The sequence below is a fragment of the Protopterus annectens genome, chromosome 8.part0 (genome assembly GCF_019279795.1).
Source record: "Protopterus annectens isolate FY-2018-M chromosome 8.part0, PAN1.0, whole genome shotgun sequence".
Taxonomy (NCBI): domain Eukaryota; kingdom Metazoa; phylum Chordata; order Ceratodontiformes; family Protopteridae; genus Protopterus; species Protopterus annectens.
Genome location: NC_056741.1, coordinates 366,139,976 through 366,156,643, shown reverse-complemented (window position 1 = coordinate 366,156,643; position 16,668 = coordinate 366,139,976).

The window sequence follows — 16,668 nt, the reverse complement described above, 5'->3', positions numbered from 1 at the left end:
AAATAAGATTGGCACAATGTAGTCTGAGTAGGAATGGCCAGATTTGAACTAACTACTCAAGACCACAAGCTAAAGATTAGTGACTGAATTGCAAGTGTCACGCAACATGTTGTGATACAACTGGAACAGTGCACAGTTAAATGGATGACATCTCCACGGTTTCTTAGCTGGATGTTTATGCTAAAAAGTGGTTAAAGTACACAACAACACTGTACAGCTATACATTCTATGTCTTTGAAGAATAGCATATACAGTATGACAATGAAAGACACCCTCACAGCTGGCCTCAAATATTCTACAAATACACAATATACAGAGCACAATATCAAAGTCACACAACACATATGAATTTGCACTCCAAATGAGAGATACTGCAAGCATATTAGCATTATGTAACAATTATGTGGCCAAAAGTTATTTTTCCTACAGATGCTAGGACTTGCTAGTGTCACAGAGTGCCACTGTCAATCCAAATCATAAACAGAAATATACATGAAGGTGGTTGTGTGGTAGCCAATGCTATATAATAGTAATCACATTCACTCTATTTAAGAAGTAATGGACTCAAACCATATGCCTATCCACACACTCTATCTATATAGCACATTATCAGCAGCCAGCACCACAACAGAGCACTGAGGACAAGTGAAATATACATCATCTATGAATGGATTACATCAGCAGTGTATTGCAAAGGAGATAGGTCTAGTAAAATTTAGTTTTACAGCAATCTGTGGTTGTAAAAGTTGCTACTGCAAATGTGCGTAAGGTAATCACAAATTCATCTTCAGTCACACTTGTAGAAATTAAGAACTGCTGTATTTGAACCTCCCACATATCTATGTACACATTCGAGAAAATAGTGTAAGACATGCAAGAACCACAGGAGAAGTCGGTGAAGTTGCTAAATAATAACTTCATTAGTCTGTTGCACCAAGGATGTAGGCAGATAATATCATTTTTACCATTTGTTCTTATTGCTATGCCTCAAAACATCTGTCATTTGAAAATGGAAATGTTCTCTCCCACCCCACATAACAAATATTTGTATCTCTTCACGTCTAAAAAAAATAAATGGATAGCTTTTCAATGTATGACATTCTTACTGGGAGCAATAATTTAGACAGTTATGGACAGATTGTGGCCTAAAAAAGCCATGTTTTCTTTAAGTAAAGTGCAGAAAACTGTACTCAGTAGAGTACAAACAAAATACATTTATATACCTTGTGTTGCAAATAAGTTGTGGCTGTGAAAAGTAAGATTGAGGATGGTGGAGTTATCTAGCAGCTTAAAATATTTAAAGAGAAGTTGATTGAGCACATGATAACCTAACCATAAATACCACCATTAATGCACACACAAGTTCCCCATACTGAACAATGAACCTCCTACCAATCTAGTTACACAATGTAGAAAATATTATATTAGTTGGAAGTTCTACAGGAGAAGTCTGACTCTTAATAGTAGACAGTTCACTTTTGTCAGAATGACCTCATCAGTGTGTTTCATAGAGTATGTTTTAGAAAAAGTGGGCTAGAGGAGCTGTGTGCACATGTAAATGCATTCTCTTTAGTGGAAGTGGATACAGCAACAAGCATTACACACACAAACATCACCCATGTTGAGCATTGTGCCTCCTACCTTTCTAGTTATACAATGTCGAAAGCACTGTATTAGTCACAAGTGCCACAGAAGTCTGATACTTAGTGGTAGACATTGCACTTCTGTCAAGATGACCTCATCTGTGTGTTTCACAGAAGATGTTTCAGTAAAAAGTGGGATAAGGGAGCAGTGTGAACAGTTAAATGCATTCTTTGTAAGGTGAGTGGATACATCACTAAGTGTTACACAGTCACACACCCACAGACATGCACACATATGTAAGTCTTCCATGTTGAGCATTAAACCTCCTACCTATCTATTTACATAATCTGGAGAGCACTGTATTAGTCACACGCACCACAGGAGAAGATTGACACTTAAGACTAGACAGTGCATTTTTGTCAGGATTACTTCAGTGTGTTGTATAGATAATGTTTCAGTAAAAAAGTAGAATAAGGGAGCTGTGTAAACAGTTAAATGTATTCTTCTTAGGGGAAGTGGATACAGCACCAAGTGCTGCACACATTCTCTCTCTCTCTCTCACACACACACACACACACACACACACACACACACACACACACACACACACACACACAGACACACACATATATCTCACTTGTGGGACCTCCTCCCTATATTATTACATAAATGCACTGCATTAGTTGCAAGCACCACAGAAGACTAACATTAACAATGTGAAAAAGGACATCTGAATTTTTCAACATCCACTGTTTGGAACAGATGCTACTGTGCATCACAGGTTGTGCAACAAATGACTCTGAGCACAGGACAAGATAGCATCAATATTATTATCACATGCAATAACATACTTCTCTACTGATATGTAGATATTGTCTTTAATGCACAATCCATTACTGTGAGGGACAATGCCATGTTTCACATTACGGGATTACATACACATTGACTCTTTTACACCAGTAGATTATCAGTCAAACATTCCTGTGACTCATGTCGGTGTGAATGCACATTTGTGTTGTTTCATGCTTGCACTATGTGCATTGGCAGGACAAAAATGCATGTCATACATAGGACAGTGCACTGAAAAATAACAGTGATGGATTATGTGGGACTAGGTTAACCACACTTATTACACAGTTGCAAGGGTCAACAGGTTAGAGCAGACACACATTAAACTACTCAAGTCAGTCAACTTCATTTTGAAATTAAGATCCCATGTTGACAAAAGTAATACAGACATACAAATGTACAAACAAAAAAAATAATTATTTCATTTCTTTTTTATTTTACTCTTTGAGTGCAGTGCTGCTAAGGTGAATTGAACTGCTGATGGCAAAATGTTAGTACATGCATAATCACATCTTGAAATGTTGAACTTAGAATGGGAATTAAAAATACTCTATGTTGCTCTGTGCTGACGTTTACACAAAGATCTCTACAAGAGAGGCTTCAAAATAGGTGGCAGGTACAATAATATAGCAGCAAGATTTTATTTTAAGTAAAACACATCCACAGGAGTCAGACAACACATCCTGATCAGATTAAATGCATAGAATAGGGGTTGATAGACCAGTGGTGAGAATAGAGTTGGTAAGCAGAGGGTATGGCACAGGGGAAAGAATACATGAATTTGCAGGAGGGATGTAGGAGAGCACCATAGCTATCCACTTCTTCACAATGTACTGCAAAACTGTATACTCAATTTCCTGACTTTGCAGAGTCACCACTCCGGTGATGGCTGACAACAACAGAATAATGTTATATGGCCAATTGAACTAAATCAATTGTGTCAAGATGACACATAGGTGAAGTGGAAAGCAATGTATGGGGAGTATCTTTCTTGTGGGACAGGTGCCCATTTTTATTTTTTGTGGAGGGAGAGGAATGTTATGAAAAGTGCTTAGAAATGACAGGGTTGAGTAGGTAGGGTAAGGTTGGAAGCATGCGCACACATACAAGACATACAAGGTGGTGATGGCAACAAAATGTTTGGAGGACACCATGTCTGGGGACTGTCTAGAGACATTGGTGGTGCATCCATGTCCAGCTTGAGAAGAGTGAGAATCTAGTCATCAGCCTTAGAACTGTCATTACTGTCTTTTGCAGACACTCTCTCTCTCTGGCAGTGCTGGACATGGCGTCATCTTGGCAATGAGACTCATGACCTTTTTAGTGATGATTCATACACCAATGCTTCTCTCCATTATATCTTCCACCAGTCCTGTCATCTCATGCTGAGTGACAAAATCATCACCTGTACTGCTGTTACTCCCAGTGGGTATCACTAAATCAGCAGCTTGGGAAGAGATATCTGTTGCATTTGGCACAGGTAGAGCAGTGGTTGTGGAGGCCATACTGACGGGTTGTGACCCCAAAGTTCTGAGTGTCTGTGCTGCCATCTGTGGAGATATAGCAGACTGAGACATAGGGGTCAGTGTACATCTATGTGCTCTTGATCATTAATTTATCAGCAGTAGTTATATAAAGAGCAGATTGTTAAATTACAACCACACCCCAAAAAGAGAGAGTGAAAGGGTGAGGTGATACAAGCAAAAGAGATAATTAGATACATGGCATGTCACAACACACTATTTCTTTTAATTATCTTGGTTTGGAAATGCATAAAAATTATGATAATTTAATATTACACCTTTGCCACATCCCTATATGATAGAAAGATATTTATGTATCATATAATAAACAAACCCCATTGCTATTGTATAAGAAACATCAGCCTTTACTTTCCTATAATGGATACAAAATATGCATTCTAGTTAAATAATCACAATTACCATAATTTAATTCTTCCTGACATATTTATTGGTGTTAATATTTTATAAATATTTATCCAGTAATAGCAATTGATTGCTGTTTCTGGGTACTGAACCCACACATAGCTAAGCTGGTGTTCTCTCTTTTTAATGCAAGCAGCAAGAGTAATTGGGGAAGGCATGCATGCTTGAGATGAAGATTGGGGTATGCTCTCTGAAGATGCCACTGACTGAGGGAATGAAAATAAACTTCTGGCTTGAATTTGTACCTGAGTCATACTTATTCCATGCTTTTCTGAGGCAAGTTTGTCCAGGTGCACCTCATTGTTTGCAGCTATCTCCTTTGTAGCTGTACAGTACAAAAAGAAAACAAATAAATATGAAAGAATATTGAGTACCTGTGTTGGCTGACTGGACAATTAATGCCATATCACAGACAAGTTATGGATCAGTAAACTTACATGATGGGGGGGGGCTGCCATTCCTAAACCCAGCCTCCAATCAGTTTACAAGGTCCTGCTTGCACTTTATAAGGTCACTATAGTAGTGACAACATTGTTCCCCAGTGCATAAAATGTCTGTTCATATAAGATAGCCTTGTCTAAGCTTTTCCAAGCCTCAGCCTTATAATGTGTCCAGGTATGATCCCCCGTATCAGCCTATGCCTATAGTGCTTCATAAGGAGTGCCATAAATATCTTGTACTCCTTCACACTCCACCTTTGCCCTATACATTTATTACCATCCTCTCCCTTACCAGTCACATCGTCAAAAGACAAACTTGCAAAACATGTCTGAAGTGGCACTCAGTGCAGATCTTGCATATTACTGGTATTATGCAAAGACACACAGTGAACAGCAGAAGTGTGTTCATTGTTCACGCAGTACAAACATCATTTCAAATGATGTATCTGTCTGTCAATTTAACTAAATGCTGACAGTACTTGTGTTTCCCACATCAACACATTTATACAACAAAATGAGTGTCAAGATTTAGTACGAACTCCCTCAGTAAAATTATCTGGGAATGCATTTCAAACCTTGTGTCACTTGTAGTGTTTCTCTGAGCTCAATACTTTTAAAATTATGCAACACAGATATGAGTGTGACAATTTCTTCATTCAGTGCTGTTCAGACTGCTGAGAAAAGAACACCATTGATGAGAGTTCAAATAAAATGTATCAGTTTTCACCTTGAGCAGTCAAATGCAGTTCAGTGCTATTGATTGCTGCCAGTCAACAGAATGCAATGTCAAATGGCATGCAAATGATACAAGGAAAAAATGTCAAAAAAGGTAGCTCAAATACTTTAAATGTACATTTCATATGTTAAAGAGACTTTGCTATCTTGTAACAGGAACCTGTATGGATTTGAACCCTCAGACAAAGGCATTGAGAGCAATCATTTAAAAGTATTTCCTATAGCTGCTGCAGACAGACATATATTTGCAAAGAAAAAAAGTTTAGATGTGAAGATAATGTGACATTGCATCAAGTTACATCGAAACTGCAACAGGAACAAGTCATGAAAATTGTCCTTTCTCATTTGGCAATACAGGAAACTCTCAGTTAACAGAAACTCAAGCAACAGGCACTCTCAAGCAACCAGAAAAAAATCAAAGAAATACAGTACATTATGAACAATTCAATTTAATTTTTATGTGTTGCACTTTCTGTTCTGCCCCCAGCCTGGGTTTTAATTGTTGTGTTTCAATATTAAAATCAAATCAATGTAGTGTTTATGGTATGGTATGGTATAGTATAGGGTACAGTATTAGTCAGGCTTATTTTTAATAGTAACTCTCAGGCAACCAGTAACTAAGTTATCTGGCATCTAGCAATCTCCATGGGTGCCGGTTAACTGAGAGTTTACTATATATGTCTGGATCATTGGGATATTGCAAACAGTTAGGATACCCATGTACTTACACAATATTAAACAAAGACTGAAAATACTATAGGTATACCCCTTACTTTCTGTATTGTGCCTCATTCCTGTATGTATACTTTCTTAATAGCAAGCCTATCTCTGTTTTATTGCCATATGTTATCTTTACCAGTGTTTAAAGTTCTCCCTTGCATATGAACATTTCTTATTAAGGGGCAGTAACTATGGTCATTAAAGACAGCATTTGAATGTTAGGACTGTTGCTCTCCTAATTAATTCAATGTACTTTCAGACTTTTTGGAAAGTCTCTTCTCTCTGACACACTCTCAGTAGGTGTACATGAAGATGAAGAGACTGAGAAAACTGATTGTTTCTGCAGTAAGAGTAATCATAGTCACCTGCAAGCCATTAAAAAGGGCACTTCTCAATGCACATCCTTGCATTACTAAGACATGTGCATATAATTATGTAGGTCCTTCCACCATGTTTATATTCCTTACTCTTAGTGCAGATTGTGGTATTCAGGAATGCTAATGATGAGAGACTTCATTTGTATACTCACAGTGCTCACAGGGCTAACTCTTTACTATATGAAGCTAATTGTGTAGCTAATACTCTTGTATCATACTGGGGAAATTCTTTTGATCCAAAGAGCTTGATATTGCTAAAAATAAAACTTATGGAAAATTATTTATCTTCTACAATGCTGCATTCTCAGGGCATGTTGCTATTTCTTACAAAATGGTTTTAGCTTATCATTAAACGGTGAATTAAACTGACAGCTGAAAAGTAGTTTTTTGTCGTAAATGTTGTTTTCTTGTATCCCTTTCTTTTGCCATTACTATGTCTGCATGACAAAAATGTTATGGTACAGAATGCAACATGACCTATTTTTTAGTTTTGTAGTCAGTTTGATGTTTGCATAGTCATTGCTAATGACTGTATTATAATTTTTTTAGGAACAACTGGCATTTTTACCTTTGTTAGCAGAAAAATAAAAATGTGTTTCTGGATCTCTGCCTTTCTGACTTCCACAGCAGTAGAAATTGCAGTTATAATAGCATTGCCTTACATTTCTTCTGCTAGATTTTTAATTGTTATTAATGCTGCAATGTATTACACAGTTAAACCCCTGTTTCCCCCATTAAGGATGTGCTATAGAATGGTGCTGATATTTGATTTTGAAAAATCTATACTTCGGGGGGGGGGGGGTTGTCCTAACCTGGATGTAGTAGTAGGGAGCAATTACCCTCTAAATTATTTTTGTGCATTTTGGATGCATGCAGTCAAACATAATTGAGCTCACAGCCATACTGTCTGTGTATTATGTTTTTAATTATGTGTATCTGTTTTCTGTTTCATCTCATACAACACTGGGCAAGTGACATGTTAAACTCTGTTTGCTGTAGGACAGTGCAGTTGCCTGGAAACAGGCTGCTATGGATGGTGGTCCTGCTACCAAACCACCATTAACTGAAACAGAGGAGTTCCTGTCCACTGTCACAGATCCAGATAACACAGCAGAGGGTTCCCATGGAATCCTTGATGTTGGTGCAGATGTGTATAACACAGCCAGACTGTTATAAGCAGACCTTCCAGGTATGCAAAATGCAATTGTTATTCTTATATCTTTATATATATATATATATATATATATATATATATATATATATATGTGTGTGTGTGTGTGTGTGTGTGTGTGTGTGTGTGTGTGTGTGTAAAGAGAGAGAGAAAGAGAGAGACAGTGATAACTGTGAGTCAGACAATAGTCATAGAAAAATAGTGAAGGTTGCTTTGGGGGTGGGGGAATCAAACTGGCCCTTACAGTTTTGTAAGAAAACATTTTTAATCTGCACTTGTGAATGAGATTGTTCTCTTTCTTTTTTTCATTCACATTATGATACTTAGCATATTTTTTCCTTTTCATTCTTCACATGCAGGTACTTTTGGATTGTAGACTGCCAGCCCCCCTGCACATGGTAAATGCACATTTAATTATTGTTAGTATTATATATAAGAAAGATTCGGGTCTATATGCAAGTAAAGTTTATGTTGTTTTAGCATCTGTTAAAGTTTAACACAACTTTCTTATAAGGAAAATATGTGTTCTCTTTTATTCTCTCTTTTTCTATTGCTTTCTATCATACATGATCCTGAGAGTGGCAATGTGGAACTCCTACTACCTACTTTTGGAGTAGTGTTACCCTCTGATGATGATGGTGGCAATGAAGAGGCACAGTTGGGGCATGCAGAGGGTCAATCTGACACTGAAGATGTGGTTCCCACATCCCCAATTTCAGACACAGTCAGTATGCCTATGCAAACCCATGGCACAGAGACCTCTGATACAGGACAGGTTGAGGGTGACACATTTGATTATGCTAACATGGTTACTTCCATTGCAGTGCCAGTTGCTTTTCTCAGTTGTGCATTCTGATGTTAGTGACTCCCTGAATTGATTGGGTGACTCCTTAGACAGGATGAATGATCCACTAGATTGGGCAGTGTCTATAATGGAATATCTGATTAGGGATGGTTGGCATCCAGAAAACAGGAGACTTGCAATATTTTCTGGTGTTAGTAGATATGATTGCACAAGATCCCACTGAAACTACATCCACTGCTCTGTCAGTGATTATGGTGTCCACACCCAGACATGGTAGGTCATGGGATTGTGGTCCTGGACATAGTCGTGTGGACAGCTCAACCAGCAGACATTGTTCACATTCAGGTAGCACTCTGACTTCTAGTCAGGGCCATGGAAGTAGTTGTGCAATTCCTGGCAGAGGTGCTTCTTGTTGTTGGGAGTGACAGTGCTGAACTGGGTACTCTACCATGCATGACTCCCACCTATCTGTGATGCCAGGATGCACTGCTAGCACAGTGCTTGATTGTGTTCGTGTAAACACATACATATAGAAAAAAATGTACTTGCCCATACCAATTCACACACATGCAAGCTATCTAAACAGTACTGTTGAGTGCTATACATCAGATTTTACTCGACCTGAACCCTGTATACTTTGGAAGATACTTGTGTGTCTTACTTAAACGCATTCACTTCTTTGGTGTTAGCCTTGCCTTCCTACCCCTGCCCCTGCCCTTTGCAAATTAATCAAAAACACCAAACAATGAAATAAAGGGGTACAGATGAAACAAATACGTTACTTTTCTGATCCCATAAAGTAACCGATACCACAAACTTATATCTAACAATTTTATGTTTTTTCAGTTGTGACAATCCCTCTATCTTAACCTTATCAATACCAACAAAAGTAAGATGTGCCCTGACATATTCTAATTGATGTTTATAGAGTGCACTTCTACATCTCTTACAGTTAATGTCACTAATATGTAATGCTATCCTATGTTTAAAAGGTCTAGATGTTTGACCTACATAGAAAGCACTACACTGACTTAGCTATGTATATAATCCAGTCAGTGTTGCATGTGATCAACGTTCTAATTTAAAATACGTTCATAGTATTAACAGATGTAAGATTTAGTTGTAGACACTCATTTACAATATGTACAATTTCCACAAAATGTACTACCCTTGAGCGGCTCACTCGTGACATTATTACTCAAAAAGGAACTGTTTTATACTTATTAAAATATTCACCAATATTCTTCCCCCTCCTATATCCAAAATGGCAACAATCATCCAACATTTGTTCAAAATAGGGATCCAACTTCAAAATCGACCAATACTTATTTATCACTCCCTTTATTTTAAAGGTGTTAGTTCCAAAACTACTAATGAATTTAGGTATTTGATTAACAACCATATCAGCACCACTACATCCTCTTGATTCAAACAATACTTTCCTATCCTGTCTAGAACCAAAAGAATGTGCTGTTGAAACGAAAACTAATTTGTAACCTTTCCTTAGAAATCTAGGTTCCATCTTATTTGCTTCTTCCTCAAACACTTCATTGGAATAGCATAATCGTCTAAGTCTTAAAAATTGCTCTTTAGGTATGTTCTTTTTAATATGTGTAGGATGACAACTGCTGGATTCTAATATAGAATTATTGGAAAAAGGCTTCTGAAATAATCTTGTAACCATAGTACCATCTATAAATTTAGAAACATTAACATCCAAGAAGTCTCTATTAAATCACTGAATCTTTCCAACAAATATAATACCATATTTATTGGTATTTAAATAGTTAACAAAATCATTCTAAGTTTCAACAGAACCTTTCCATATACACCAGCAATCATCCAAATATCTTCAACACATATTAATATATTTTTAAATTGATTACCATCATCATAAATCAAGCTAACTTCCAAGAATCCCATAAATAAGTCAGGGTATATTGGCATAAAATTGGTATCCATCTTAGTGCTTTTGATTTGCAAATACCAATCATTTTTATAATAAATGGGGTATGCTAATAAATAATGACTGAACACCTAATGTACTCAGATATGAATGTAAAGATACTTGAACATCATCCATTAACTGTCGTTAATACGAGCATGTACCAAGGACAATAATGGTTTCAATTGGATTTCTAAATAAACAGATAATGGTTCAGTCAAAGAACCTCTACTAGAAACAATAGGTCTCCCTGTGGGATTAATAATCATCATATGTATTTTAGGCAGAATATAAAATGCAGATGGTTCAGGATCATCGACCTTCAGTTGTTCACATTTTACTTCAGAAATCATACCATTTGACATAGCATCTTCCAAGAATTTGGTGATCTCTATTTTAAAACCAGGGCCAGGATTAAATGGTAACCTCATATATGAAATGCCATCATTAAGCTGTCTCATAACTTCTTTAACATAGTTGGTAGAGTCCCAAAGGACTATACCACTTCCCTTGTCAGCTTTAACCACCACTAAGTTATCATTATTACACAAATTGTTTAAATCATTCCTCTATTCTACTTTTAAATTAGTACCTACATTTTTAAAAATATTATTTTGAGTTACATGAAATTCACGTAGAACATGTTCTTCAAATATTCTCACTGCAGAGTGGTAGGGAGGCTGAAAATAAACTTTCTAAATCTAAAAGTAGGATTAATAACAGCTTCCAGCCTGTTACTATAATAGAATCTTAGATTTAAATTACGACAAAAACTTTTAAAATCAGACACCACTGAAGCACAGGAGACATAAAAGGAAGGTACATAATTCTACCCTTTATTCAACACATCAGTTTCATCCTTAGAAAATTTAAAAGACGTCAAATTCACTATCAAATTGTCCTCATCACATGAACTGTCATTAACATTTACTGTCAGTCTTCCATCAGCAATCTGAAGGGTTTTACCATGTTGACTCCACATTCTCCCTCCATGTCTAAAGGGTCTCTAAAATGCTCTGTACAGATGAAAACTTCTCACAACTTTCCAAAATGTCCACATCTGTATCAGTAATGTTGGATGAAAACTCAGGTGCACTTGACTCATCAGTAATATTTCCACTCAGTTTCCTTAGGATAGAATGAAGCCTTTTCCTTTTCACATTCTCTCCTTTATTTTTCTTAACATCAGAGAAGCAAACTGAACATCTTTTATATTTCCAGGTATACATTGAGTCGTTTTGATAATCATTCATATCCCTAGTATATTTCTTTAGTTTATGTACTGGCAGCACATTCTCAAAATCACCCATCTCTTGTAGAAACATATTGTTTCTACCCCCCAAAAAAATCATCCCTAGATATAAAATGCTGGATATCATCATAGCAATTATGGAGCTGCTCAGTTAACATGTCCAAGTTCTTTTCATAATAACTAATTAGTAGCTCTAGAAACATCCTAGAAGCTACTTTCAGTTGTTGTTGTTATTTGTCTTTCGGCTTTTCGGGATCGCCACAGCGGAACTCTGGTCCGCTAATGATTGGCAGTAGATTTTCACGAACGCCAAGGTGCCAGCTCGACTCCCAACCTTCAACGAAGGCATGCCCACTTACGCATGTCTTTTGAATGCCATCCAACCACGGGGAGGACATGCAGACTCCACACAGAAGGCACTCCCCACATTCCAGCCAAGAATCCAACGTTTCAATACATCACACCATTTATTAATAAAAACACCAACACCTGGCTAATCATATACTCGTACTCTGGGCGCTATATCAGTTTGTAAATATGCTTTTAGGAGCTTGATATGCCACACGTAACTTTTAACTTTTTTCGAACAGTCACTCAAGTGTTTAAAACTTTTTTCCATATCCATCATGGATATATTGCCGTCTTTCCTTGCTACTTGTTCCCCTGCCATAAAGAGTGCAACATCATTTCTTTCGGTGGCCAAATTGTCCAAAAATGTCCACAAACTTTGTCTTTCCACCGTTATTGTGAGTTCATGCCAAATCAACACCATGTCACTATTATAATCCAACTTCAGTCCAGCAAAGCACCACCAGGTCAGCACTCATACATAGGTTCATAGGTGTGTACTAGTCTAATGGCCCTGGAGCCTTTACAACTGCAGAATCCTACACTAAGACACTGTATGAGCACATCCACTCATGCATGATTCGTGCCATCCCAAATAGAACCAAGATGCTCTTCTCCAAAAAAAGAAAGCCAATCTGATGGTCCCCTTCTATAAACAAACTATACAACAGAAGGAAGACACTGTTGCAGAAAAGAGGAAAATCCCAGGATGCAAAAAACTCCCTCACCAGCCTCAGTAAGAAGCTGAGATCCCTCATAAAATCCTCAAAAGCTAGTTACGAAAATAAAATTGCCAAAGATTCCAAACACAACCACAAGGCATTCTATAGTTATGTCAAGAATCTAAATGGCAATGCTCAGATCTGCTCTGAGCTACAACAGAATGACATTAAATATACTGATCCCAAGGATATTGCCAATATCCTGGCAGATCGATTTAGTGCCAACTTCACCCCCCTCTCCCATCTCAATACCAAAAGATTGCCAAATTCAGATCCCCATTCAGAAGGTCGAGCTTCTGAAATTTCAAGCATATAGTCTCGACCATATGCATTTTGAGATTTCAGACACACAGATAGAAAGCACACTCTCCAAAGCTAAGAATACAGCATCCATGGGACCAGATGACATCCCAGGCTGTGTACTACATGAACTACAAAATGAACTGACACCTCACCTAAGTGTCATGTTTAATCATAGCCTCACCTCAGGCTTCATGCCCACTGAGTTATCAGTTATCCCACTCCACAAGGGGGGATGCACCTTGGATCCCGGGAACTACTGTTCCATCAGTCTGACAAGCCTGATCTGCAAGGGCATGGAACACATTATCATGGAACTTATATACAAAGACATTGGCAACCTTCAAACACTGGACCCCCACCCAGTTTGGGTTTGTGAAGGGACGCTCTTGTCTCCTGAATCTGATTGACTTCTTCGAATCAGTCTCCAGAGCTGTGGACGAAGGTAAGGCAGTCCACACAGCCTATCTGGACGTCACCAAGGCCTTCAACACCATCCCCCACTATGGAATCCTAGATAAACTTACTAAGCTGGGCATAAATCCCTACGTCACTTGATGGGTTGCCAATTGGTTCACTGGCAGAACCCAGACTGTAAAAGTAGCTGACTCCAAATCCAGCTCCAGACAAGTGACAAGTGGAGTACCTCAGAGTTCAGTCCTGGGACCACTCTTGTTTAGCATCTACTTCTCTGAAGTACAGGCCAACACTAAGGGACTCTGGCTGACAAAGTTCACAGATGACTACAAACTGGGAGCCATTATTGAATCTCCAAATGATGTGGATATTCTACAAAAAGGCCTTACATAAAGTTAGTTATCCCCTTTGGAAAAAAACATGTACCTATGAATTACCATATAGGTGGCAGGACACTAAACATTGAAAGTGTTCATAGGTTCGGGCATTATCCACTCATCAAGATTCCTCTTGAAGAGAGTCAATGTGGGACTCTGCCTAACCTGGACTGGGATTTTATTCCAGAGAGACTTAGGGACACAGGTGGACAGTGGTCTCACTTTTGATAAACACATCGCCACAACAGTCAGGAAATCCTTCTATGTGGCACACCTCATCACTAAGGGCTTTTCATCCAGAAAAAAGGAGGTCATTGTCCCACACTGTACTCATCCCTCATTAGACCCATTATAGAGTATAATGCCCCATTTGGTATGTACCTCACAAGACATCTACAACAGCTGGAAAGACCACAGAAATACCTCACTAAAAGAATCACAGGCCTAAAGCAGATGCCCTATACTGACCGTCTAAATAAACTCTAGCTATACTCTGTGGCATATCGTCTACTCAGAGGTGATCTCTGCTTAACATCCAAGGCCATGTCAAACCCTGAGCTGTTGGACATGCTCCACTTAAAGAAATCCCAATCCCTCAGAGCCACATGCTCCAGGGATCTAAACCTTGTCATCACAATGAACAAAACATGCTAGAGGGATAGGTTCCTGACCCAGAGACTCCACATACTCTGGAATATACTGTCCATACATGTCAAGCAGCGTGCCTCATTGGCCCTCTTCAAAAGGAACCTTGATGGTTGGATGGGAGATAGAAAAATTCACCCCGGGGATCATGTCAGTCTCCCTGCTAGACAGGGGTCCAGAGAAGTAAATATTGTGGGAAGAAATATCCAGGGAATTGTTATGGCTAGGCTTGCATAGGCTTGCATAGGCCCTTGGGCCAATAGCCTAGTACCAGCCTATGAACCTATGAACAAGCCTAGCCCATAGAAGTGCCCTGGCATTATGCCACCTGATGTTACTTCCCAGTGCTTCAATCAAATAGAGCCAGTATGATAGAGTATGGTGAACTTTCTATTTCCCATACACTCTTCAAGATTTCTCTTGAAGAGGACCAGTGAGGTGCTCTGCTTGACATGTATGGGAGGCTCTGGGTTATGAACCTGTCCCTCCAGCATATTCTGTTGATTGTGGTAATGAGGTTGAGGTCTCTGGAGCATGTAGTGCAGAGAGATTGGGATTTCTTTAGATGTAGCATTTCTAACAGAGCTTGGTCAGACATGGCTTCATAAGTCAAGCAGAGATCGCCTCTTAGTAGACAATATGAGACAGAGAATAGCTGGAGTTCTTTGAGTCTGTCCATGTAGGACATGTGTTTAAGGCCTAGGATCCTCTTCATGAGGTACTTTTCTGGCCTCTCCAGCTGTTGCAGGTGTCTAGTGAGGTACATGCCAAATGGAGCATTATACTCTATGACTGGTCTAATGAGGGAAGAGTAGAGAAAAATGATGACCTCTTTCTTCCTGAATGTAAAACCCTTTGTAATGCGGTGTGCCACATAGAAGGACTTGCTGACCACAGTGGCAATGCAGTGGTCGAAGGAGAAGTTGCTGTCAACCTGTGTCCCCAGATACCTTATAATGTCTTTAGTGTTCAGTGGGCTCCCATTGATGTTGTAATTAGTGGGAACTGAGTTTTTCCCAAAAGGGATGATGACGCATCTTTTTGGCATTAAGCTTAAGGCCATGGTTTCGACACTAATCATTGGTCTCAGTGAGGCCTTTCTGTAGGATGTCTGCATCACTTGGGGAGTTAATAATGGCTCCCAGCTTGTAATTGTCTGTGAATCTGGTCAGACAGAGTCCCTCTGTGTTGGTCTGGACTTCTGAGAAGTAGATGCCAAACAGGAGAGAACCCAGGACTGATCCCTGTGGGACTTCACTTCTGACTGGTCAGCAGTCTGACTTGGAGTCTGCTACTTTCACACTCTGGGTTCTATCTGTGAGCCAATTTGCGACCCGCCTAATGATATAGGGGGATAATGCCTAGTTTGGTGAGTTTATCAATAATTCCTGAGTGAGGAATGGTATCAAAGGCCTTGGCCAGATCAAGGTAGGCTGTATGAACTGTCTTACCCTCATCCACAGCTCTGGTGACTGACTCACAGAAGTCAACCAGGTTGAGCAGGCATGATCTACCTTTCACAAAACCAAACTGAGTGGGATCTAGAGTTTTGAGATTCCTTATATCCTTGTTAAATAGGTCCATGATGATGCGCTCCATAGCCTTACATATCAGACTCATCAGGCTAATAGGGCAACAATTTCCAGGGTCTGTAGTCATTCCTCCTTTATGGAGAGGGATGACTGTAGTAGTGCACCATTCGGTACGGACAAAGCCTGAGATGAGGCTGTGAGTGAACAGGGCACACAGATGTGGTGCCAGTTCACTTTGAAATTCATGTAGAACACAGCCAGGTATATTGTTGGGTACCATGGAAGCTGTATTCTTGGCCTTGAACAATGCAGCTTTAACCTGTGCTGCAGTAATGTTGGGTGCACAGGTATTTTTCCATATTGAGATTGGTCCTTTGGGGGGGTGGAGAGGAGTAAAGTTTGCACTGAATCTATCGGCCAGTATGTTGGCAATATCTGTTGGCTCAGTGTAGGAGGTACCATTGTGCAGTAACTCAGAGCACATCTGGGTATTGCTGTAGCAA